Genomic DNA, 24759 nt, shown 5'->3' with positions numbered 1-24759 from the left:
TTATCGCCAGTTTTCTGCCGATAAAGCAGCGATAATTTTAACGCCGTTTCTTGATAATGTGCCCCTAAGTGAGCTATTGGCCAGAGTCACATGGTGTTGAGCTGAGATGCCGCCGGAGCTGGGGATCGACCCGTGGGCTCTGAAGTCAGCTGCTGTGGCCGCTGCACCACACCTCACGTATGCTGGCCGCTCCACCACACCTCTCCACAGTTTATGAACGGGGTTACGAAATCACATTTCATTCTTTTAGACCAGGTTGTAAAATCCACTCCATGATAGTGTTACATCAGATTCAAACTTCAAGCGAGGTACCTGCACGAGACTGGTTGTAGAAGAACATTCTTTCTGCCGAATAATCCTAGCTTGAAGCTGCCTCTCTGGGTCAAAAAAGAATGCAAAGTTTACATAATGCACTATTAACACATTTTGCAAGCGTGATGTCATTTAGTTCGCGCTTAGAACGGGAAAAGTCATATTTTGTGTGTGTATATATATTCTCTGTGGCTGTGCCCTAGCATTTTTCATATATTAGAGACCACTTTTAGACTCCACAGTCACGCAGCTACCAGGACACACCTAAACACGTCATGAACTGCATGTGACCTGCAAACACAAATTACAGTTCAGCATATGCACACATTATACCATGCACACACGCACGCACACATACACAAAGTAGAGCCGTCATCCAGGTCTACCCAGTGGCATGTTATCCCACAGAGCCCCTCACACTGCACAAAACCCTCGCCGACTGACTGCCTCTCCCCTGATTACGACTTTCTGAGAGGATTTAACTGATTTGATCTGAAGAGTATGAAGTCAGGATTATTGCTATAGAAATTCTGATTAAAACATCCTGAAAAGCTCCGTCCGACAAGATTAAATACGAGTCGTAATCTCCCAGAGCCCAGAAGTCTTCCTAAATAACTCACAATCTACCCGGCGCTGTAAGGGTTTATCTGCCAGGGATTAGGCAAAGAGGGCTCTGCAACTAGGCTGCATAATGATAGAAAAATAGATATCACTACAATAGAAAGAAACGTGACAGTTGTTGCCCGGGAAATAATTTCAGACCCAAAACCAGGGCCAAGAAATGTAGTAACGTTAATAATGGCTTGCTCACATTTGTAGAAGGTGAACATAGGGTCCTCTCCAAAATAAAGCGACCAGTCGTTCTTAGGGGCATATTAACAAGCCAGGCGATAAAATTATCCAATTGAAGCCCATGTTAGACGTCCTTCACATCTAACATGGGCTTCGATTGGAATTCCATAGAGCATATTATCAAGCCCATTATCGCCGTTTTAGCGGCAGTTTTCTGCTGCTAAAGCGGCGATAATTGTATCGCCTGGCTTGTTAATATGCCCCTTTTTTCTTTCAGGTGTTTTTAGTGTACGGCACACACCCTGAAGGCTCCGTTTCGCTTCGGAGAAAAATTCGAAGCAGAGATGAACAGCACTTAACGGGAAAACAGCCAGGTTCCCACTGCTGCACCGAGCCGGGTGCGCGCGCATGCAGGACGGCACCTGTGTACCTCTCTAGAGCACAGATACTTAGGCTGTGACTGGCCTGCTCCAAATAACAATGGCCTCCTAGATAACGGCTACTTTTCAATATGTGGAAAACCAAATTATCAGCAGAAACTGCAGGCCTCTGAGTTACAGCAGCAGGACTTTCGAGATGCTAACTTATCATCTAAGTGCTAACGGTGCCAGAATGCACATATTCACTCACTCATCCACTTATGCATTCTTCTTCTGCAAGCTAAGCATTGCTGCAGAGATCTATCCGTAACTGACATGTCACTCATGTCCATGCACAGTGTGCGATGATACCTTGTACTAGTCTTCCCTGCTGGATCTGTTATGTAGGAAATTGAAGATTGCGCTTGCTGCCTCCTGTGAGAGGGGGATGTTTGCTTTGCTACTTGCAGGATGTCCCCATTCTTTAAGGAAGTAAAGCCTGCTCTGTTGCTGCCTGATGTGTCCTGTCCTGTGATGGGAAAAGCTTGCACGGCTGCTGCCCAGCTTTAACTGCCCTCAGAAGGAGAGAAACAAACTATTTCTACCCAAGGTGCACTTCTTCTGTGAAGAGGCGAGTTTCTACTGATGCTTTCCCGTTTTATACAAATAAAGGCTATTTTTAGATAAACTGCATAACATGCCTAGTTCAGTCAGACGTTTTTTGAGGACCCAGGAAAAAAGTAGTTGCAGTGCCCTGACCTTGGTTTTAGTCACAGCTTCACAGCTTGCCCAAACTGTTCCACCCTGGCCAATTTCTTTTCTTCTCTCTTCTTCTTTTCCTTGATCATCATAAGTCTATTCAGGATGTTCATTGGACAAAATCCTCTGTTGTATACAGTTTAATAGATGCTACTGTTGCTCCATCTATCACACAGCAATAAAGACTTGTAGACAAGGCACAAGACAATTGACTTGCCTCTTGAGCCATATGTTGTCATCAGGACAGGAGTGGGAAGAATGTGGTACCCATCTAGGATTTGTATCGCACGGTGTCTGATCAGGAAACCTGATTTCATTCCCGGCTTCCAAGTTTGACTAAACAGTGTGACCCTAGGCAATTACTTTTTGTCACTCTGCATGCTTTTCTGTGATCATCAAATTTGAGATCACCTTGAAATAATTCAGTTCAAGATGCACACTGTACAAAAATAGCTCATGTATGGTTTCATTGACTCTAGACGGGACTCACTGTTGCTGCTCAATTCTATAGCTGCCTTAGATATGGTGAATCATGGGCTGCGAATGGAGAGACTGAGTGGGATTGGTGTGACCAGGACAGCTTGGGAGCTTTTAAACTCCTTCCTCTCCGGCCAGGAGCAATCAGACTAGGTGTTTTTTCTTCACCTTCCTTCTCCCAGCTTTGTGGGGTGCCTCAAGGGTCCTCAATCAGTCCTCTTCTAATCAACATCTATGTCACCCCCCTTGCCAAACTAATAAGTTAATTCAGGCTCATGCTTACATCATCCCCGATGGCACACAAATTGTTGTGTCATTGCTGACCTAGGACAGGGGTGTGGCGTCAAGGTTCTGCAACTGCATGATAACTGTGGGCCATTGGATGGTAACAAACTGCCTCAAACTGTACTCAGCTAAGTCTGAGGTGTTGGTGCCCAGGCCTCTTTCTGGACCTCAGACTGGTGGCCTTGTGAGTTTGGCTTTCTGCCTTCTCTGGTTAGATCTGTTAAGACCCTTGGAGTTCTTATAAACAACACACTCTCGTACACGGACCAAGCCAATGCTGTACCCTAGGCTGCTTTCTTAGCATTAAAAATGAATAAGAAAATGATTCTGTTTATATCGGGTCCTTCCGAAAAATCAGCTGTCACCTCTCTGATCCTTGCAAAGATTTAATATTTTATTGGACTTTTTCATAATGCCCATCAGCAGGTCCTTAATAATTTGCAATCTGTTCGGAATGCTGCTGTTCAGGTGCTGTGTAAAATTCCAAGACATCAGTCTGTCGCCAAACGTATGTCTAAACTCCATTGCCTCCCGGTCAGAAAGCAGATTACATGTAATTTCCAGATTCTGATATGCAAACTGGGGAGACTGTAGTTTTGTGCTCGGTGCATCTAGGGCATGGGATGCTCTACCATTACACATTAAAACATTGCTTTTCTCTTCCTGTTAAACTTTCCTTCTTGGCTTCTCTCCAGCTTCTGTTTACTCAATTAGAGCCAAGACGCCCTTTTTGGGTATGTGACTGCTTTATTTTATATATATATATATATATATATATATATATATATATATATATATATATATATATATTTATATTTATATATTACCTAGTTATAGTTAGGACCACGTTTCCATAGGAAAACCGCAACATTCTATTTTGAATAACTTTGGCGCCGGTCGACGAATCCTCGCGAAATTTTCAAAATAGGTGGGGCGCTACGCTCCGCTCCTACCCTGAAAGTCTCGGGGGGATTCGTCAAGCGGGGGCTGAGATAAAAGGGGGGTCCCAAAACGCGTTTTTCCCATGCATATTTCCATAGGACCTTTAGACGCAGCTACAGCCCGAACGGCTGAACAGAGTTCCTTGAAATTTGGCAGAGAGGTAGTCTACAGGTCAATGAAGTGCCTTTTGTAGGTTTGGTGTAAATCTGTTCAGTAGATTCTGAGAAAAAAGCCTTTAAATCAATATATATATCTGAGCCAGCTTACGGTGCGCTTACGGTGCGCTTCCCGTACGCGTACGGTGACGTGCGCGAGCGCGATTCTGATTGGCTGTTAGATCTTAGTAAACATTCGAATCGGTCGAAACCAGGAAGCGGCGTCCACCATTTTCTCTCTCGCACTCTGAGTGGGGCAGCAAAAACAAAGACAAAAAACATATAAAGGGGCAGTATATTCAGTTCTTAACCACCCAGCATTGATGTAGGTGTCCCCAAACAACCCCCAAGGCCCAAAAAAATGTTTTATTTTTTTTCCGAAAAATCGCCGATTACGCTTACCGTACGCGTACGGTAAAAATTATTGTAAAAAAAAAAAATTATCCACAATCTCTCCACCGCGTGTGCAAACGGTGCCAGAAGGGCACCATTTGTGCATGGCATATGTATAATAGGTTATGAATAAAGAAAACCTTTCACAACGAAGCGCATAATATGTCGTACATGGCCCATCCCGCGTAACGTGGGCACGCGGTGCGCGCAGCGCACCGCGTGACCACCGTGCGTGCATGGCACTAACTGCGTAAAGTGGGCGCGCGGTGCGCGAAGCGCACCGCGTGCTCACTGTGCACGCACGGTGCGCGAAGCGCACCGTGCGCGCACGGAACGAACTGCGTTAACTGGGCGCGCACGCCACGAACGGCGTAAAGTAACTTAGCATTTAAAAAACCGTACAAATTCACTGAAAAAACCATAGGTTTCACACACGTTATAGTTAGGAAATAGCATTTAAAAAACCTTGCAAATTCACTGAAAAAACCATAGGTTTCACACATGTTATAGTTAGCTGGACATTTTACTGATAAAAAACCAATGAAATTCCCCCGTTCTAGTTAGTGCAGGCAACTATAACTCACGCGACCGCAATCCTCTGCTGATGACATATGTGTCTTTATGAAAAAAAAATATTTGTAATATATGTATAGTTAAAATTTAATGGAAGAAGACATGGGCAAATAAGTGTCTAAATACAGTATTAGCATCAGAAGAGGATTGCGGTCGCGTGAGTTATAGTTGCCTGCACTAACTAGAACGGGGGAATTTCATTGGTTTTTTATCAGTAAAATGTCCAGCTAACTATAACATGTGTGAAACCTATGGTTTTTTCAGTGAATATATATATATATATAAGATTCTCTAACATAATGTTGCTTCGTTTAACCAAAAAATACAAGAATATAGGCTTATACAGGAGAAACAAGTAAAATGACTTGCCTCTTAAGTCATTAATAAAATTGTCACAGCAAAAAGGGTGTGATTCAAAAATTCTGAAAAAACAGGCCAGTCAGTGCAGTAATATAATCTGAGGTGCTAAAGTGGAACAATCCAAAATACATTTTCTCAATGTAAAAGTTCGTACCTCAGCTAAAAGAAAAATGGATGACAGCAACACTTGCAGCAGGGCAGGAGGTCAGGCTAAACAAAAGCGATTTTCTTCAGCCTCCATGGTGCTGCTTTTCCAGACAGGATGCAACAAAGATGGAGTTGTACAGAATCATGGGAATCAGCCACAACCGCCTCACCAACACTACCGTATTAGTGCTGGTAGCTAGGCAGGAGATGCTTTAATGTTAGGCACATGGTTCATGTCTCAAGACCTATGCACTCTCCCTGCCAACATAAATTAGGGGCTATAGCAAATTGGGTTACTGGTTGAGGGGGGTGAAACCCTAGTCAAGCAGTACCCACAGTTTCCGTCAGGGTAAAGTAACAAGCACATTTTAAATTAACCTATGCTTAAACCTCTGGTAGCTTGGTACAAAGCAGTCAGATTTAGCTTAGAGACTTAGGTGCCAATTACGATCCTGTAAAAACCGGGTACAAACCGTCGGACGGAGCATATTCTCCGTCCGACGCGTACCCGGTCGTCAAAATCTACCAACATGGAATTACGATTCGCACGGGAACACCATTTCCGTACGAATCGTAAAAAAGCCCGACCGAACAAAATAAACCTACAAATGCGATCCGGGAAAGCGCCGAGGTGACGTCGGGACGCTCGCAGCCTGCCATTCACGAACCAGGAATTACGATTCGCACCGCCGTCATCCCGCACGGTGAATATTTTCCGGCTGCCAAAAACTGCCGGGAAATCAGGACGACGCGAACAAGGACTACCAGTACGCGACGGACAGACAGGACGACGCGAACAAGGAGGACCAGTACGCGACAGGACGACGCAAACAAGGAGGACCAGTACGCGACGGACAGACAGGACGACGCGAACAAGGAGGACCAGTACGCGACAGGACGACGCGAACAAGGAGGACCAGTACGCGACGGACAGACATGGACCCGAACCTACGAGTCATCCCGGCCCTCATAGCAATCGACCTCCTCTACAGGTTCGGACGCAGACGCCGCAGAAGGTCAGAACAACTAAGGGAGGGGGAAAGGGGGGGGTTGGGGGTGGCAGGACCAGGGCAGGCCACAAACCCCCCACCAAAGTCACACAGCACACATGCCCTGGACATACCTGACTCCCATGCCCTGGTCACTACGAGGGGGTGGGGGCGTGTCCAGATAAGCCAGCGACCGCCACAACGGAAGTCCGTCACGACGCGAACAGGCAACACAACCAGACAGGTACGTCCCGTACCCACGCCTGAAGAGCGTGGGTACGAGTCGAACCACGCCCACACCCACGTCACCCCAACAATGGCGGGACGGCTCGTACCCACGTGGCAAAGTCCTGGGTACGGCCCTCACAAGCATCACACAGCGTGGGGACGGATATGTACGGACCCTACCCCCACCCCGTATGCATGGAGCGTATTCCCACCCCAACAGTGTAAGTACGACCCGTACCCACACCCGCGTACGTATGGAGCGTACCCCCACCCCAACAGTGTAAGTACGACCCGTAACCACCCGCGTACGTATGGAGCGCACCCCCACCCCAACAGTGTAAGTACGACACGTACCCACCCGCGTACGTATGGAGCGTACCCCCACCCCAACAGTGTAAGTACGACCCGTACCCTCACCTCGAATGCATGGAGCGTACCCCCACCCCAACAGTGTAAGTACGACCCGTACCCACACCCGCGTACGTATGGAGCGGACCCCCACCCCAACAGTGTAAGTACGAGCCGTACCCACCCGCGTACGTATGGAGCGTACCCCCACCCCAACAGTGTAAGTAAGACACGTACCCTCACCTCGAATGCATGGAGCGTACCCCCACCCCAACAGTGTAAGTACGACACGTACCCACCCGCGTACGTATGGAGCGTACCCCCACCCCAACAGTGTAAGTACGACCCGTACCCTCACCTCGAATGCATGGAGCGTACCCCCACCCCAACAGTGTAAGTACGACCCGTACCCACACCCGCGTACGTATGGAGCGGACCCCCACCCCAACAGTGTAAGTAAGACACGTACCCTCACCTCGAATGCATGGAGCGTAGCCCATCCCAACAGTGTAAGTACGACTCGTACCCCCCACCCGCGTACGTATGGAGCGCACCCCCACCCCAACAGTGTAAGTAAGACACGTACCCTCACCTCGAATGCATGGAGCGTACCCCCACCCCAACAGTGTAAGTACGACCCGTACCCACACCCGCTTACGTATGGAGCGTACCCCCACCCCAACAGTGTAAATAAGACACGTACCCTCACCTCGAATGCATGGAGCGTAGCCCCACCCCAACAGTGTAAGTAAGACACGTACCCTCACCTCGAATGCATGGAGCGTACCCCCACCCCAACAGTGTAAGTAAGACACGTACCCTCAGCTCGAATGCATGTAGCGTATCCACATCCGTGTATGTCATAAGCGTACATATTGTGAAATGGGAGAGGTGGGTGCAGAGTCCTCCCAGCAGTGCCCAGACACAGGAGGGGTGTGTGCAGAGTCCTCCCAGCAGTGCCCAGACACAGGAGGGGTGGGTGCCTATCACTACCAGCAGTACCCTGAGACAGGAGGGGTGGGTGCCTATCACTCCCAGCACTGCCCTGAGACAGGAGGGGTGTGTGCAGAGTCCTCCCAGCAGTGCCCTAAGACAGGAGGGGTGGGTGCAGAGTCCTCCCAGCAGTGCCCAGACACAGGAGGGATGGGTGCCTATCACTCCCAGCAGTGCCCTGAGACAGGAGGGGTGTGTGCAGAGTCGTCCCAGCAGTGCCCTAAGACAGTAGGGGTGGGGGCCTATCACTCCCAGCAGTGCCCTGAGACAGGAGGGGTGTGTGCAGAGTCCTCCCAGCAGTGCCCAGACACAGGAGGGGTGGGTGCAGAGTCCTCCCAGCAGTGCCCAGACACAGGAGGGGTGGGTGCCTATCACTCCCAGCAGTGCCCTGAGACAGGAGGGGTGGGTGCAGAGTCCTCCCAGCAGTGCCCAGACACAGGAGGGATGGGTGCCTATCACTCCCAGCAGTGCCCTGAGACAGGAGGGGTGTGTGCAGAGTCCTCCCAGCAGTGCCCAGACACAGGAGGGATGGGTGCCTATCACTCCCAGCAGTGCCCTGAGACAGGAGGGGTGTGTGCAGAGTCCTCCCAGCAGTGCCCTAAGACAGTAGGGGTGGGGGCCTATCACTCCCAGCAGTGCCCTGAGACAGGAGGGGTGGGTGCCTATCACTCCCAGCAGTGCCCTGAGACAGGAGGGGTGGGTGCAGAGTCCTCCCAGCAGTGCCCAGACACAGGAGGGATGGGTGCCTATCACTCCCAGCAGTGCCCTGAGACAGGAGGGGTGTGTGCAGAGTCCTCCCAGCAGTGCCCAGACACAGGAGAGATGGGTGCCTATCACTCCCAGCAGTGCCCTGAGACAGGAAGGGTGTGTGCAGAGTCCTCCCAGCAGTGCCCTAAGACAGTAGGGGTGGGGGCCTATCACTCCCAGCAGTGCCCTGAGACAGGAGGGGTGGGTGCCTATCACTCCCAGCAGTGCCCTGAGACAGGAGGGGTGGGTGCAGAGTCCTCCCAGCAGTGCCCAGACACAGGAGGGATGGGTGCCTATCACTCCCAGCAGTGCCCTGAGACAGGAGGGGTGTGTGCAGAGTCCTCCCAGCAGTGCCCAGACACAGGAGGGATGGGTGCCTATCACTCCCAGCAGTGCCATGAGACAGGAGGGGTGGGTGCAGAGTCCTCCCAGCAGTTCCCAGACACAGGAGGGATGGGTGCCTATCACTCCCAGCAGTGCCCTGAGACAGGAGGGGTGTGTGCAGAGTCCTCCCAGCAGTGCCCTAAGACAGGAGGGGTGGGTGCAGAGTCCTCCCAGCAGTGCCCAGACACAGGAGGGATGGGTGCCTATCACTCCCAGCAGTGCCCTGAGACAGGAGGGTTGTGTGCAGAGTCCTACCAGCAGTGCCCTGAGACAGGAGGGGTGTGTGCAGAGTCCTCCCAGCAGTGCCCTGACACAGGAGGGGTGGGTGCAGAGTCCTCCCAGCAGTGCCCAGACACAGGAGGGATGGGTGCCTATCACTCCCAGCAGTGCCCTGAGACAGGAGGGGTGTGTGCAGAGTCCTCCCAGCAGTGCCCAGACACAGGAGGGATGGGTGCCTATCACTCCCAGCAGTGCCCTGAGACAGGAGGGGTGTGTGCAGAGTCCTCCCAGCAGTGCCCTAAGACAGTAGGGGTCGGGGCCTATCACTCACAGCAGTGCCCTGAGACAGGAGGGGTGGGTGCCTATCACTCCCAGCAGTGCCCTGAGACAGGAGGGGTGGGTGCAGAGTCCTCCCAGCAGTGCCCAGACACAGGAGGGATGGGTGCCTATCACTCCCAGCAGTGCCCTGAGACAGGAGGGGTGTGTGCAGAGTCCTCCCAGCAGTGCCCTGAGACAGGAGGGGTGTGTGCAGAGTCCTCCCAGCAGTGCCCTAAGACAGTAGGGGTGGGGGCCTATCACTCCCAGCAGTGCCCTGAGACAGGAGGGATGGGTGCCTATCACTCCCAGCAGTGCCCTAAGACAGGAGGGGTGGGTGCAGAGTCCTCCCAGCAGTGCCCAGACATAGGAGGGGTGGGTGCCTATCACTCCCAGCAGTGCCCTGAGACAGGAGGGGTAGGTGCAGAGTCCTCCCAGCAGTGCCCAGACACAGGAGGGATGGGTGCCTATCACTCCCAGCAGTGCCCTGAGACAGGAGGGGTGTGTGCAGAGTCCTCCCAGCAGTGCCCAGACACAGTAGGGATGGGTGCCTATCACTCCCAGCAGTGCCCTGAGACAGGAGGGGTGTGTGCAGAGTCCTCCCAGCAGTGCCCTAAGACAGTAGCGGTGCGGGCCTATCACTCCCAGCAGTGCCCTGAGACAGGAGGGATGGGTGCCTATCACTCCCAGCAGTGCCCTAAGACAGGAGGGGTGGGTTCAGAGTCCTCCCAGCAGTGCCCAGATACAGGAGGGGTGGGTGCCTATCACTCCCAGCAGTGCCCTGAGACAGGAGGGGTGGGTGCAGAGTCCTCCCAGCAGTGCCCAGACACAGGAGGGATGGGTGCCTATCACTCCCAGCAGTGCCCTGAGACAGGAGGGGTGTGTGCAGAGTCCTCCCAGCAGTGCCCAGACACAGGAGGGATGGGTGCCTATCACTCCCAGCAGTGCCCTGAGACAGGAAGGGTGTGTGCAGAGTCCTCCCAGCAGTGCCCTAAGACAGTAGGGGTGGGGGCCTATCACTCCCAGCAGTGCCCTGAGACAGGAGGGGTGGGTGCCTATCACTCCCAGCAGTGCCCTGAGACAGGAGGGGTGGGTGCAGAGTCCTCCCAGCAGTGCCCAGACACAGGAGGGATGGGTGCCTATCACTCCCAGCAGTGCCATGAGACAGGAGGGGTGTGTGCAGAGTCCTCCCAGCAGTGCCCAGACACAGGAGGGATGGGTGCCTATCACTCCCAGCAGTGCCCTGAGACAGGAGGGGTGTGTGCAGAGTCCTCCCAGCAGTGCCCTAAGACAGTAGGGGTGGGGGCCTATCACTCCCAGCAGTGCCCTGAGACAGGAGGGGTGGGTGCCTATCACTCCCAGCAGTGCCCTGAGACAGGAGGGGTGGCCGCAGAGTCCTCCCAGCAGTGCCCCGACACAGGAGGGATGGGTGCCTATTACTCCCAGCAGTGCCCTGAGACAGGAGGGGTGTGTGCAGAGTCCTCCCAGCAGTGCCCAGACACAGGAGGGATGGGTGCCTATCACTCCCAGCAGTGCCCAGAGTCAGGAGGGGTGTGTGCAGAGTCCTCCCAGCAGTGCCCTGAGACAGGAGGGGTGTGTGCAGAGTCCTCCCAGCAGTGCCCTGTGACAGGAGGGGTGGGGGCCCATCACTCCCAGCAGTGCCCATGGAACGCAAAGGGTGGAGTAGTCACAGATACCATGCCCACAAATGTCAGTCAGGTGCACAAAGACCCTGCAGTACATGTACCACATGTGTTCGAGGCTGGGAGTATACGCATGCATAGCGCAGAAAAGAAAACATGTACACATGAAGTCATGTCAATAGGCCACATACACAAGTACAATGACTACCAAGGATGCCACGAATGATGCAGGTGGAGACATCGCTCAGCATGCATGTGCAAAGGTGAAGGACTACGTCACACACCCAGCTAATGGACACACAGCTCTGTGCCAAAGTCAGGGGACACCCTGCAGGGAAGAAGTCTGGGTACACAGAGGAAGGAATACACCTTGGGACAATTGCAACATGCAGCAACTGCTTACATGAATGGAGAAAAGTAGCTAACACCGTGTGATGGCACACAGATCCCAGGGTCCCCCCTATGAGCAGCACACTACTACATTTCCCACACACCCAACACCTGACCAACACCCACAACCATGTAGCAGCCCCACCAACAGCAATGCCAGCAATGCAGGAGTGTTCCAAGGGCAAAAATAAATAGCTTTATTCAGCATGAGAAAAAAACTAGTATGACGTAAGTCCAATTTAAACAAAGGCCATAGGGCAGTCCAGGAGTCCCAGCTGGATGGGGGACACAGTGGGATGCGTGTCCCCTAGCTTGCCTGCACAGTTACAATCCATCGTCTTCCACAGGGGTGAGGGCATCATGTGGGGGGGAAGAAACAGGCACCGCAGGGACAGGAGGGTGAAGGGTAGGCGTCGTGGGTGCAGGGATGGAGGACTCCACCACAGGGGGTGGGGCAGGGCCAAAGGCGGAGGCCAGGATCTCGCTGCACACCTTAGCAAGGTCCTCCAGGGACTCCCCTGCACCCGAAGGAACCACAGGCCCCAAGGAGGGGGAGGGGGGTCAGAGGGATGGGTCGCAGCGCCACTGGGGGAGGGTGTGGACAGGGGGGGGACTCAACCACCCTGACCGAGGACTTCCTTGACCGCTTGCGTGGTGGCGTCACTGTGGGGCTCAGGGACAGAGCGGCCATGAAGGAGTCTTTGGGGGAGATGTGGCCAGGAGAGCTGAGGGGAGGGGATTTGGAGGGAGTGGATTGGGTGGAATGCGGACTCCCACTCTGGCTGCGTGTCACACGTTTGCCCCCCGACCCAGTGGGTGTGCCTACTGCACCCTGTGTGTGCGTGTCAGGAGGTGTGCGGCGGACCTTCCCTGCTGGTGTGGTGCCTGTGTCTGTTGTGGTGGGTGCATGCTTACGTCTGGGTGTATGTGGGACAGGCATGGGAGTGGGAAGTGTGGAAGGAGCAGGGGTAGGGGGTGGGACGTAGCGCTGCAGGAGACCCACTGCTGCAGTCAGTGTGGAGTCTATGGACCTCAGCAAGTTGCGTTGGTCAGCCTCCGATGAATGAATGCCCTCCAAGTATGCCTCCATGTTGTTGAGGACCTGGCTGTGGCCATGGAGGACATTAAGGATCGCAGTCTGACCAATCTGCAACTGCCGCTGGATGTCCACAGACTCAGCATTGGCGGCAGCAGTGGAGACAGGGGCAGGGGGTGCGGTGCCTGGCAGGAAGGAGACATGTGGTGACCGGGCACGTAGGGAAGGGACACGAGCAAGTGGGAGGCGGCTGATGCCAATGGAGGGGGCGGTGCCAGATGTAGGGCTGCTGTCAGATGGTGGTGCAGCCACCGCCCACTCGGAGTGATCATCCTCGGACCCGTCAGCTTCATAGTCTGTTGTGCCAGTCGACAGGTCCCCGGGGTCACTCTCCACCGCCTCTGTCCCACTCGAAGTGCTAGCCCTGATGTCACCGCTGGCACTGGTGCTCGGTCCCTCCGCGCCGTCTGTGTCCATGTCTCCCTCCGTGTCCCCCGACGATGCTGTGGGCAGGGTGAAGAGACAGAAAGTTATCATACACCTGTATACATATGTCACATGAGTCAAATCTACGTAGGTTACAGTGCATAGCCTGAAACAAAGGAAGAGTTACATCTACATAACAAGGTACATATGTAGGGCATGCAAGACACAGTTTTTTGACCCACCATGCCATTGAAAATCCATGGAGAGCATGACACAATAGCAAATGAGATGATATGGAATTTTGACTGAGGAGCATGGCCCTGGGGACAATCCAGCACTGCATCTGCACCACACAGCGTGGCAGGAAATTGGGATGAGCAGGGACCAAATCCAGGAACTAGAGACACATGCAGCATAGGTAATACTGAGAACATGCCCACCCTGACTGGCACACTGCACCTTGAGTGTATGTCCAGGCAAACATCACACACTGGCCAGTCCTAGCAAGGAGATATCAGGTCTTGACATGTCGGACATGCCCGCACCACCCACCCCCTACATGAGACAAATCAATGGAGACACAGGAAGCACGTACATCTCTTAGTCTGGGTGAAATACACATGGGATGCTAAAGTTCTATATTGCACACAAACTACCCAAGGTGCGGCAGTGCAAATTATCATGTACAAATGGGCAGCATCAGATGATTGCAACAAGACACAAAGGCAATGGCCACCGTGAGTATGTAATAGGAAAATCAGGTCAGGCTGTACAGTGGACACTTGTAATACATCTCACGTCAATATACATGTTTGCAGGGGACAATGGCACAGAGCACAACCTATGCTGTAGACACAGAGATTGTCGACATTCTCGGCTTACACACATGATACCTAGGAAAAAATGACCCTGGGGACAGTAGTGGCCACACAACTCCATGCTCCTGAATGGGAATGACTGCGACACACGCTAACATCCCTGCACTAGGCCTAACGCACAATCATGCACATCATGTCACAGGCCACCACATGGGACATGCCTGCTGGAAGGCCTGCCACTCGAGAGATTAACTCCCATGTCTGGACTCAGCATTAGTGCCAACTGACATGGAACCCACAAGTCCAGAACTGGACAGGGCACAGGCAAGGTCACACAACCTGTTACACACCACCCCCACACATGATGCTGCAGGCATTGTACACTTGGAGAAGGTGTCAGGCAACATAACCTTGTTACGGAGTGACTACACACAGACCAGGGAACACATTGCAAGGAGGGGAAGGGAGGCAGGAGAACACTGCAATACTGTGGGGAACATGATCTGCACAGCACCATAAACCCTGGAAGTGTATCCATGGAACAGTGCACATACAAATGCTGGTGAAACACAACAAACACACACATGTACCTACCCCTTTCCGGCTGCTGCATCTCCTGTAGACGCCTGTCCAAGTCAGGAAAGACCACCGCCAGCACACGTTTCTGGATGTGGGAGAGACGGCGGCGCCCGCGGTTCTTGTGGCTCTCAGGTGAGTCCCCCAGCAGGAGCCGTGCGATCCTCCGCGTCCAGCACCGGATATCCTGCCAGCGTTTCCTCACCTGGGACAGGCGCCGCTTCCGACCATCCGCACTCCTCACGGCGCTGACGGCGTCCAGCCATATCTGCTCCTTGGCAGAGGCGTCTACCTGTGAGGATGAACAAGTGACACTACATCAATACACCTGGCACATGTCACAGGGACACAGATTAGAACACATTCACTGTTTACAACAAGGCCTAGTATGCATCCAACGCATTGCACCTTTGTCATAGGGACATGATCCTCTGGGGGAAGGCCAAAAGCAGTACGTGCCATTGAAAGGACACAGGTGGAATGAGGGCAATTACACAATCAATGATCCAGGCTCACACTGTGCATCACACCCACCCCTCCTGTCTCAGGGCACTGCTGGGAGTGATAGGCCCCCATCCCTCCTGTCTCAGGGCACTGCTGGGAGTGATAGGCCCCCACCCCTCCTGTCTCAGGGCACTGCTGGGAGTGATAGGCCCCCACCCCTCCTGTCTCAGGGCACAGCTGGGAGTGATAGGCCGCCACCCCTCCTGTCTCTGGGCTCTGCTGGGAGACATCAGGCATTCCCACCCCTGGGACCCCCCTACAGTACATAGCATGTGGGTCACACCTGGACACAATGCCAGAAGTCACAGTCACGAAAAAGGGGCACAGCCTGTGCCAGTGGACACTGCACTCACCTGATAACCTGGTCGCCCATACAGCATGGGGTACTGTGGGAGGATCACCTCCACCAAAGCCATGTTCTCCTCCAGGGTGAATGGCTGTGACCTCTCCACAGCCCTTGACATGGTTCCAGGGAATCAGTAGCAGCAGCTGGGTCGTGGAATACAGAGATGTGCAGGCAAGTGCTCCCTCATGGGACCTGGCTGCCTTATATCTGCCTTGCTGGCCCATCTCATGCACAGGGGTACAGAGTGATTGGTCACTCACATTTGCATCCTATGTTTCCTCCAATCCCTTCAAACCTAGCAGTCTGTGGGTTCTCTATCGGTTTCATTCTCCTGCATGATGTCAGCCCCACAAACACATTGCAACAAAGTAGAAGAATACCAACTGACTTCTGCTGTGCACCTTCCAGAACAAATTCGAAATTTGAACTTGGTCTCCATGACAACCAGCATGCATGTAGGCCTTAATACTTGTCCCTCATGTGTCCCCAATGTAATTTGGAGCGTCACACACAGGTACGGTGCGTTTCGGGGCCCTAGGGCACCCCAAATGCATTTCAACGGCCCGTACACGCGTGCCTACGTTCACTATCACTATGGGTGCCCTGGCGTATGCGTACTCGTTGTGGTACGGGCCATACGCCCGCATGTACGCTCACTATCACTACGAGTACGCATACGCGGGGAGACCCATGGTGATAGTGGGCGTACATGCGGGCGTACGGCCCGTACCACTACGAGTGCGCATACGCCAGGACACCCATAGTGATAGTGAGCGTACATGCGGACGTACGGACCTACCACTATGGGTGTTCTTGCGTATGCGTACTCGTAGTGGTACGGGCCGTACGCCCGCATGTACGCTCACTATCACTATGGGTCTCCCCGCGTATGCGTACTAGTAGTGATAGTGAGCGTACATGCGAGCGTATGGCCTGTGGAAATATGGATTTTTCTGGTCAGTTATGTCCCCTATCTTGGACCCCAACGGTTCTATGTGCATGTCACAAGTACATGTATGCTCCCTCCAGTTCCAGTAATGATGACGCAAACACATGTGCGTCCACCGTCAACATGTCCTCTGTCAGATCCGCCATAAATGGGCTGGATATTCCATTCCTAAATATGAAAGGCCACCGGCTTTATATGGTTCACTTATGCCATTTTACAGTCCAGGCAAGTAGGCCCTGATTCTGTCATCGAACTCCTCTTGCCTTCTGCCTCTGAAAGCTCCAGTTCAAGCCTGCATCTGTGACCATGAACTTTGTCTCATTCTCTGCGCGGCTCACGAAGCCTGACATCAGCCTATTCTCTGCCAAGAACTGTATTTCACCTTCGAGTTATCTGCTTCCCCCTCAGCCGATGCATTCCTGCCTAGTAGCTTAAGTAAACATTCTTCCAGTTACCAAGCAAAAAGGCCCATCTTCTCTGTCCTCATGCAAATAATTCATAGCCCTGTTACCATGGAATATTCCTACCCCCTCGCATTCAGTGTAGACACCCAGACGCTTGTACACGCACGCACAGTCAGTATAGAATAGATTCTGTCCGAGAGTCCTTCTTTTATGGATAACATAGTTCTTTAAACATAGGATGTTAGATATGATTTGGGATTAGGTTGACTTGACCCCCCAGACTTCTTGTCTCCACACGTAGAGCTAAATGTCAAGTCCCCGTCACCCCCTAGTTACACGTCAATTACACGTCAGACTGCTGCGCGCGCATCAATGCCAAGTATTATCTTATAGATCCACCTATGTATTACATCATAGCCAATCATGTTCCTTTTTTCTCATTATTACACCCATTTTCGGTTACGTAAAACCAAACGTCAATGTCCTTATCAATTGTTACGCCTACTGTATTCACTTCATTATGATGTATGTATTATAAAAGTTACTGCTTGTCAATAAAGTATGTACTTCACTTCCTGAACTCCCGTGGTGATGGAACTTGAAGAATCCGATTATAATCGCTTATTGGAATAAAGCCCATTCTGAAACTCTAATATCACGGATTCTGCCTCTCATTTTACTGAGCTACTTTATAATGTTCCTGTATCAAATTCAGTCCCGGTAAAGGAGAAATATTTACCACATGATGGCGCCCGAACAGGGACACTTTCTCATCTCACGCGCCGGCGGTGCGTTGCAGGCCCGGTCTCCTGCCACAGCTGGACGGACAATAACGCGTACCAGCAGGATTTCCTGTATCTCCCTCCGGTCAAGCGAGGGCGACTGAGACTGCAATCAACACCCAGACGAGGCGGTGAGAAGTGCGAAGTATCCCGACCAGAGCCTAGCTGAGAGAGCAAGATCCGAGGTATACAGAGACCCACCAGTCCGACGTCAAGTTCAAGTTACTGAGGCCTTCCGTTTCCGAAGCTACCCGGTGAGTACCATTGCTGGGGAGGCATTTCTGACGTGCACATAGGTTGTGCCGGTCAAGACGGGTTTGGGTACACAAATCCGGTCTGCACTGTTTTAGCAGTGTATCTGTACTGTTTAGCAGTATATCAAGTATTCCGAAGTATTCCGAAGTGTCTAGTTATTTATCTAGTTAGTGTCGAGAATTAAGCTTGGTGATTAGTTATGCAGACGATCATCATTGTTGTTTCAGTTAAAGGGTTAATGTTTAATGTTTGAAGTGTTTAAGTATATCGTGGTATGAATGACTGTTCATTATCGTGTTTATTGTATTAAGTCTGTTCAAATTCAAGTATCAGGTCAAAATCAAGTATAAGGTCAGTTCTCAATATGCCGTTCTTTTCGAAATTAAGACAGATCACTACCAGAAAAGGGGTTCTCGAAGAAGCCGTCCCTATTCCTCCTAGGGACACTCCAGGGCATTTTATGTATCACAAACATGGCTTAGACGCTATATTATTTCTTGACTTATGGGTAGACTATACCAAGGGATTACCAGAAAGTCAGAGGTGGCCCACAGCGGGGACCTGGGATGCAGAGTGCATCATGAAAGTCGAGGAAGAGTTATGGAAAAGGAAAGTCAGACAGTCACAGAAAGACGCCGTTGAATTATGGCGTAAAGAATCACATAGACGAACAGAAAAAGCACGTAGACAGGAGGAGAAGAGTAAAGAGAGTTCCAATAAAGTTCGAGAGAATCTATTAATTGAGGAAGGTATCCGAGTGAAATCAGAACAAGTAGACAGACAAAGAAATGCCCTTATGAATGGTATATATCCCCTTCTGGCCGAAGGATTACCTAAGGCTACTCCGGAAACGCCAAAAGACTTGCCAACCCCATTGTTCCCCATAAAGGTACATCCTAAGGGGCATCCTAGAACCGCAGAAGATGTTTTTCTTTCCTCATATTTAGATGACGCAGCTCCCGAGTATGCCAATTCCGCCCCACATAGACCGCATACCAGGGAGGTTCAACGCCAAGATCCAGTACCCGTATCCCTACAGCAACAAATCGAGTCACAAGTTCCGGCAAGCACATCTGTTTCTGTATCCGCTCCTACAGCTACTTCTATGGCTGTGTCCACACCTGTAGTTGCTGTGTCACGTTCAACGAATCCTTTTACACCCGACGCCACAGATGGGGCCGCGGGAGGAGCTACCAATGTCTTTTCTACGCCACCCAGAATAAATAAGCTTACTTTTCAAGAGTCAGCGCATTCACGTACACCCAAACTCCTTAGTACCCGTACGCTTAAGGAACTTCTTATAGATTGTAGATATGACCCGGTGCCTGGAAAAGAGGACGAAATGACCCTAGCATCATTGCGTATCAGACGAGCCGCAGTGTATTTAGCGAAGTTACCAGGAATGACTGCGCATCTAGATAATATATATCATTTTGTCCAAACAGGGCGAGATCCAGAATGTATTTACAGAGCTATGGAATACCAGAAAGTAGAGATACAGGGGGAACTGTTACGTTTCCTCATAAACTGTGTGATCAGAAATCAAGACCGACCGGGGGTAGACCCGGAAGCCATGAGAATTCTTACAAGATGGAGCCAGAATATATCAGAAGGGAGACATGATAAACAAAATTGTATAATAGCCATGTGCCGAAAGATCCGTAAAGAAATAGAACGCCTACACGAAGAGAGATTAGAGACAGACGAGTTCGAACAAAACGAGGAAGAAGGGCCAGGACTGCCCACAGGACAGTCAGACACCATAGCCTATGTAGGTAGAGGAAGATCTTGTAATAGGAATCAGACTAGATATCATACTGACTCAATACATCCGACGTGTCCAGATAATAACAGGAATTTTCAAATACCTATAATTAATATAAGGTCTAACGAGCATTCGTTCCAAACCGCCGACAAACTACTCCGAGAACGAAGGGGTTATCATTTCCTCGATTCTATGGATGAACAAGATTTAGCCAGGGCAGCTGTCCATTGGGTGGACAGTCCCGGAAAATATAGTGATGATACAGTAGTACGCACATTTTTGAATCTTACCCCAGATGAACAAAGGTTAGCTGGGATTTATATGGTCCAACAACTCATTATACTATATCGGAGTCAGCATTCGGACCCTGGTCCCTTGCCTGACATACTGACTGAATTACTTATGAATAAATGGAGAGGTCCAGGTACTGAATTAATTAAAGAAATTCTAGAATCAAGAAAGCAGTATATTCTTTTCGTATGTTCAGAACATGTTCCATTGTCCGTCAAGGAAAGAACTACGTATCACATAGATAGACAGAATCCCTTACGAGAAGTGCACCCAATAAAGGGTGAGGACAATGAGTTTAAACGCGTATTTGTATATACGCCTATATCGAAAATAGAATTATTAGAAATGAAGAAAGTAGTACCCAGTCATGACAAGGACCCAGCGGGGTTTCACCGAGAAATTAAAGACATGTTACTCATGGGAGAGTATACCTACCCCGACATTATGACAATATTAAAGGTGTTGATGCCTGCTGGCATTTATGAGAAACTCAAAGAAAAAGAGTGGGAGGTAGGTGATCAAAAGATAGAATGGTCAGCATTAGAAGCAGAAGAAAGAGCCCGAGGTCCAGGTTCGGGGCTTGGGGACAAAACTAAGGCATTACCAGGACTACTAGTACAGGTACTGCCATGTTTATTAACCACGAAAAAGGAAGATTGGGGTACAATTTCAGCCTGTAAACAGAAGCAAGATGAAGACACTAGTGATTACTATGCCCGTTTTGAAAAATGTTTTGGTATAAATAGTGGCATAAAAGCAAGTAGCGAATCCTATCCACATCTGTTTGTAACAAAATTAGTAGAAAATGCTCTGCCTCCAGTAAAGAATAGAGTATTAAAATTCGAAAGTACCTGGCAAGGTAACACTCCAACACAAATGTTACAAATGTTACAGTACCACCACAATAGAATTAAAGAGGAACAAGAACATGAACACAGACGCATGAAAGACACAAAAATGAAAATGCTAGTTTCCCAGACAGTTCCAGCTGAAGGACATAAAAAGGGTATGACACATTCCGATTCAGCAGGACCTGTAAAAGGGACATGCAATTATTGTAAAAAGCCAGGCCATTACGTACACGATTGTTCAGTTTTAAAACATAATATCGCCATAGGTAAAACACAAGAAAGATCACGGCCACTCAGACAAGACCAGAGTGAACAAGGAGCTATACCGAATGCCCAGGCAATGCCAGCCGCACAACAGCCAATACAGTTTGTGCCAGCTGCACCCCCATTGCCTGTTGCTGCCACACAGACAACAACACGACAAATGTATCAGACCGCACAGTATGAATATCCCGAGTATCAGCGTTACGCATGAACTAGCCTAGAGAGGGAAGTTGACTTACCCCTTATCGAGATTCCTGTAGATCAAGAAGGACCTTATGTACATAGTAAATTATTAGGTCAAGATAGAAAATTTTTACTCGATACAGGGGCAAGTCGAACAACAATAAAACGTAGTGAAGTTCCAGGGGCACCCCTCTCAGGCTCACAGAATATTTCCCTTGGTTTTTCAGGAAAACCTATTGTTAATGAAGTGTCACAACCTCTGCCACTCACGATAGGACCTCTGACCCGAACTACAGATTTACTGCTTACTAAATCATGTCCAGAAAATTTATTAGGAATAAAAACGTTAAAAGCTCTAGGAGCCATAATATGTTGTTCTCCGGAAGGAGTAAGATTGTTTTTACGTGATTTTAAAGGTCACTATGTATCTAGAGACATGGATCCCCGACTGCAGACTTTACCTACACATCTATGGGCACAAGGCCCTACTGATGTTGGTTGCATGAATATTACACCATATCGAGTCACGCTAAAGGCAGGAGTGGTGCTACCACGAATGCGACAATACAAGTTACCACCAGATGCTGTAGTGGCTTTACTACAAATCATTGACGAGCTCATTGCCCAAGGAGTAGTTGTGGAAACAGACTCCAATATATGTAATTCACCGATAATACCGATTCTTAAACGAACAGATCCGAAGGCCCCGCCAGTATATCGATTGGTTATTGATCTGCGCGAGTTAAACAAATGCATTGTGCCACAATTCCCTGTGGTCCCAGATATCTCGTCATTACTGACAGCTATTGATTCCGAAGCGACATTCTTCACTGTAATCGATCTCAAGAATGCCTTCTTCAGTGTCCCAATAGATCCGGAAAGCCAATATTTGTTCGGATTTAGTTTAAATGGACGTAGCTTTAAATTCTCACGCGCACCTCAAGGATTTACAGAAAGCCCCAGCATCTATAGCCAAGCATTGAAACGAGAACTTGACAGTATCCACATGCCAGTTAACACGGCTCTGTTTCAATACGTCGATGATCTGCTGATCACCGCAAGAAGTGAACCTGAATGTGAGAAAGCATCACTGACAGTTTTACAATTTCTAGCCGAAAAAGGGCACAAGGTGTCCCCTTCTAAGCTGCAATTCTGTGTCCAGCGAGTTGTTTATCTTGGACACTCGCTGGACAAGGAGGGAAGGCAGCTTACACCCGACCGCATTCAGTTAATAGCTAACATGCCAATACCCAAGACACAAAAAGAGGTGCGGGCTTTCATAGGCCTCACTTCATATTGTAGACAGTGGATCCCGCAATATGCATTCCTAGCAAAACCACTCATTCAGTTGACAACCCAGGAGGCAGCCACATCGACTGTTCTCCCTTGGACTCAGGAACACACACAAGCTTTTGAAAAACTAAAGAAAGCTTTATGTCAAGCACCAGTTTTAGCAACACCATGTTACAGAAAACAGTTTACACTCTTTGTTACAGAACGCGAAGGTACTGCTTTGTCAGTACTCACACAGGAACAAGCAGGAGCACACAAACCATGTGCTTATTTTTCCAGTACATTAGATCCCGTAGCTCAGGCTTTGCCTGCATGTCTGAAATCAGTGGCAGCAACAGCTTTAGCAATCAGACAAAGCGATGCCATAGTGTTAGGACATCCATTGACAGTTCAAGTACCACACGCAGTAGAGGTTCTTGTAAATAGAACACAAACACAACACTTGACCGTAGCACGACTTACAGGGTATGAACTTACATTGTTTCAGCCACATATAGAAATAAGACGCTGTAACACATTGAATCCTGCCACACTTTTGCCAGTAATCGGAACAGACCCACTAGCCCATGACTGTATTGAAGTTATTACTGTAACGACAAAACCCAGACAAGACTTGACCGATGTTCCATTGTCAGATCCAGACCTGACATTTTATGTCGATGGTTCATGCATGAGAACAAGTACAGGAGAGTTAGTAGCCGCTTATGCAGTCACAACAGATACTGAAGTCATTGAAACTAATCGTATAAATACTTTGTCAGCTCAAGCCGCAGAGCTCATCGCTCTGACACAAGCCTGTATTCAAGCCACGTATAAAAAAGTCAACATATACACTGATTCACGTTATGCATTCGGAGTTGTACATGACTTCGGCGTGCTGTGGCGAGAGAGAGGTTATTTAACTTCTCACGGTGCCCACATTCAGCACGGACCCCTCATTCATGCCTTATTAGATGCAATACATCTACCCACTGCAATATCAATTATGAAATGTAAAGCCCATACAAAGGTTACTGATACCATTTCCCAAGGCAATGATCTAGCCGACAGAACAGCTAAACTGACTGCTCAAACTCAAACCCCCGATATGACAAAGACAATAGTCCCTACACCGACACATTGTATGACAGTTAAAGATCCTACTCTTGACGTAATTGACATACAGACACATGCTACACCGGACGAAATAAAGAAATGGACTGAATTAGGAGGGATCCAAACGGACCAAGGATGGATGATGAAGGAAAGGTCTGTATGGTTCCTTCCTGATTCAATGGTCCAAGTTATAATTAACACTATACATAGTCCAGCACATCTAGGAGAGAAAGCTATGCTAGACAGCATTCAACACATTTGGTTCAATAAACATTTACGAGCAGCAGCCAAACAAAAGGTCCGTACCTGTATGATCTGTTGCCAGTTCAACCCAGGAAAAAGTGTTCCCGTAGAACAGGGTGGATTTCAGCCTCCTGATCACCCTTTTGAAGTCCTACAGATGGATTATATCCAGATGGAACGATGTCGAGGATTCAAATATGTTCTCGTAGTTGTCTGCGCTCTGTCCCGTTGGACAGAGGCGTACCCGGTTTCAGATTACACTGCCCCGACTACTGCCAAACAGTTGGTTCGAGAATTCTTCCCACGATACGGTTTACCACGTGTTGTCTACTCAGATAACGGCCAGCCGTTCTCATCCGAATTAATGAAACACGTTTCACTTCTGTTAGGTTATCAGTGGAAATTCCACTGTGTCCGACATCCCGAGGCAGCAGGTCTCATAGAAAGACATAACCAGATACTGAAAATCAGACTGTCCAAAATATGCAGAGAGAAAGGGGTCGACTGGATAGTAGCATTACCAGTTGCACTCTTTTACATGAGAATGGTAGCACACTCTAGAACAGGGCTATCCCCGTATGAGGTGATCTTCGGTAGACCACCGAATATGTGGGGGACGCCCATACCACGCAAAATAACTGATATTGACTGTAATATGCTGACAGATTACTTGGCTTCCTTGATGTCTGCACTACAATCTTCTCGTTCACAGGTAGCTGCAGCCTTTCCCGACAACACTGAGGTGAAACCCCATGACGTTGTTCCGGGTAATCTTGTCTTTGTGAGAAATTTCGACAGAAAAACTCAACTGGAGCCCAGGTGGAAAGCACCCAAGTTGGTCCTGTTGACCACAAGAACAGCCGTGAAG

Source organism: Triturus cristatus, chromosome 4_1 (assembly GCF_964204655.1).
Source record: "Triturus cristatus chromosome 4_1, aTriCri1.1, whole genome shotgun sequence".
NCBI classification, from domain to species: domain Eukaryota; kingdom Metazoa; phylum Chordata; class Amphibia; order Caudata; family Salamandridae; genus Triturus; species Triturus cristatus.
Note: the sequence above shows the minus strand (reverse complement) of the source record.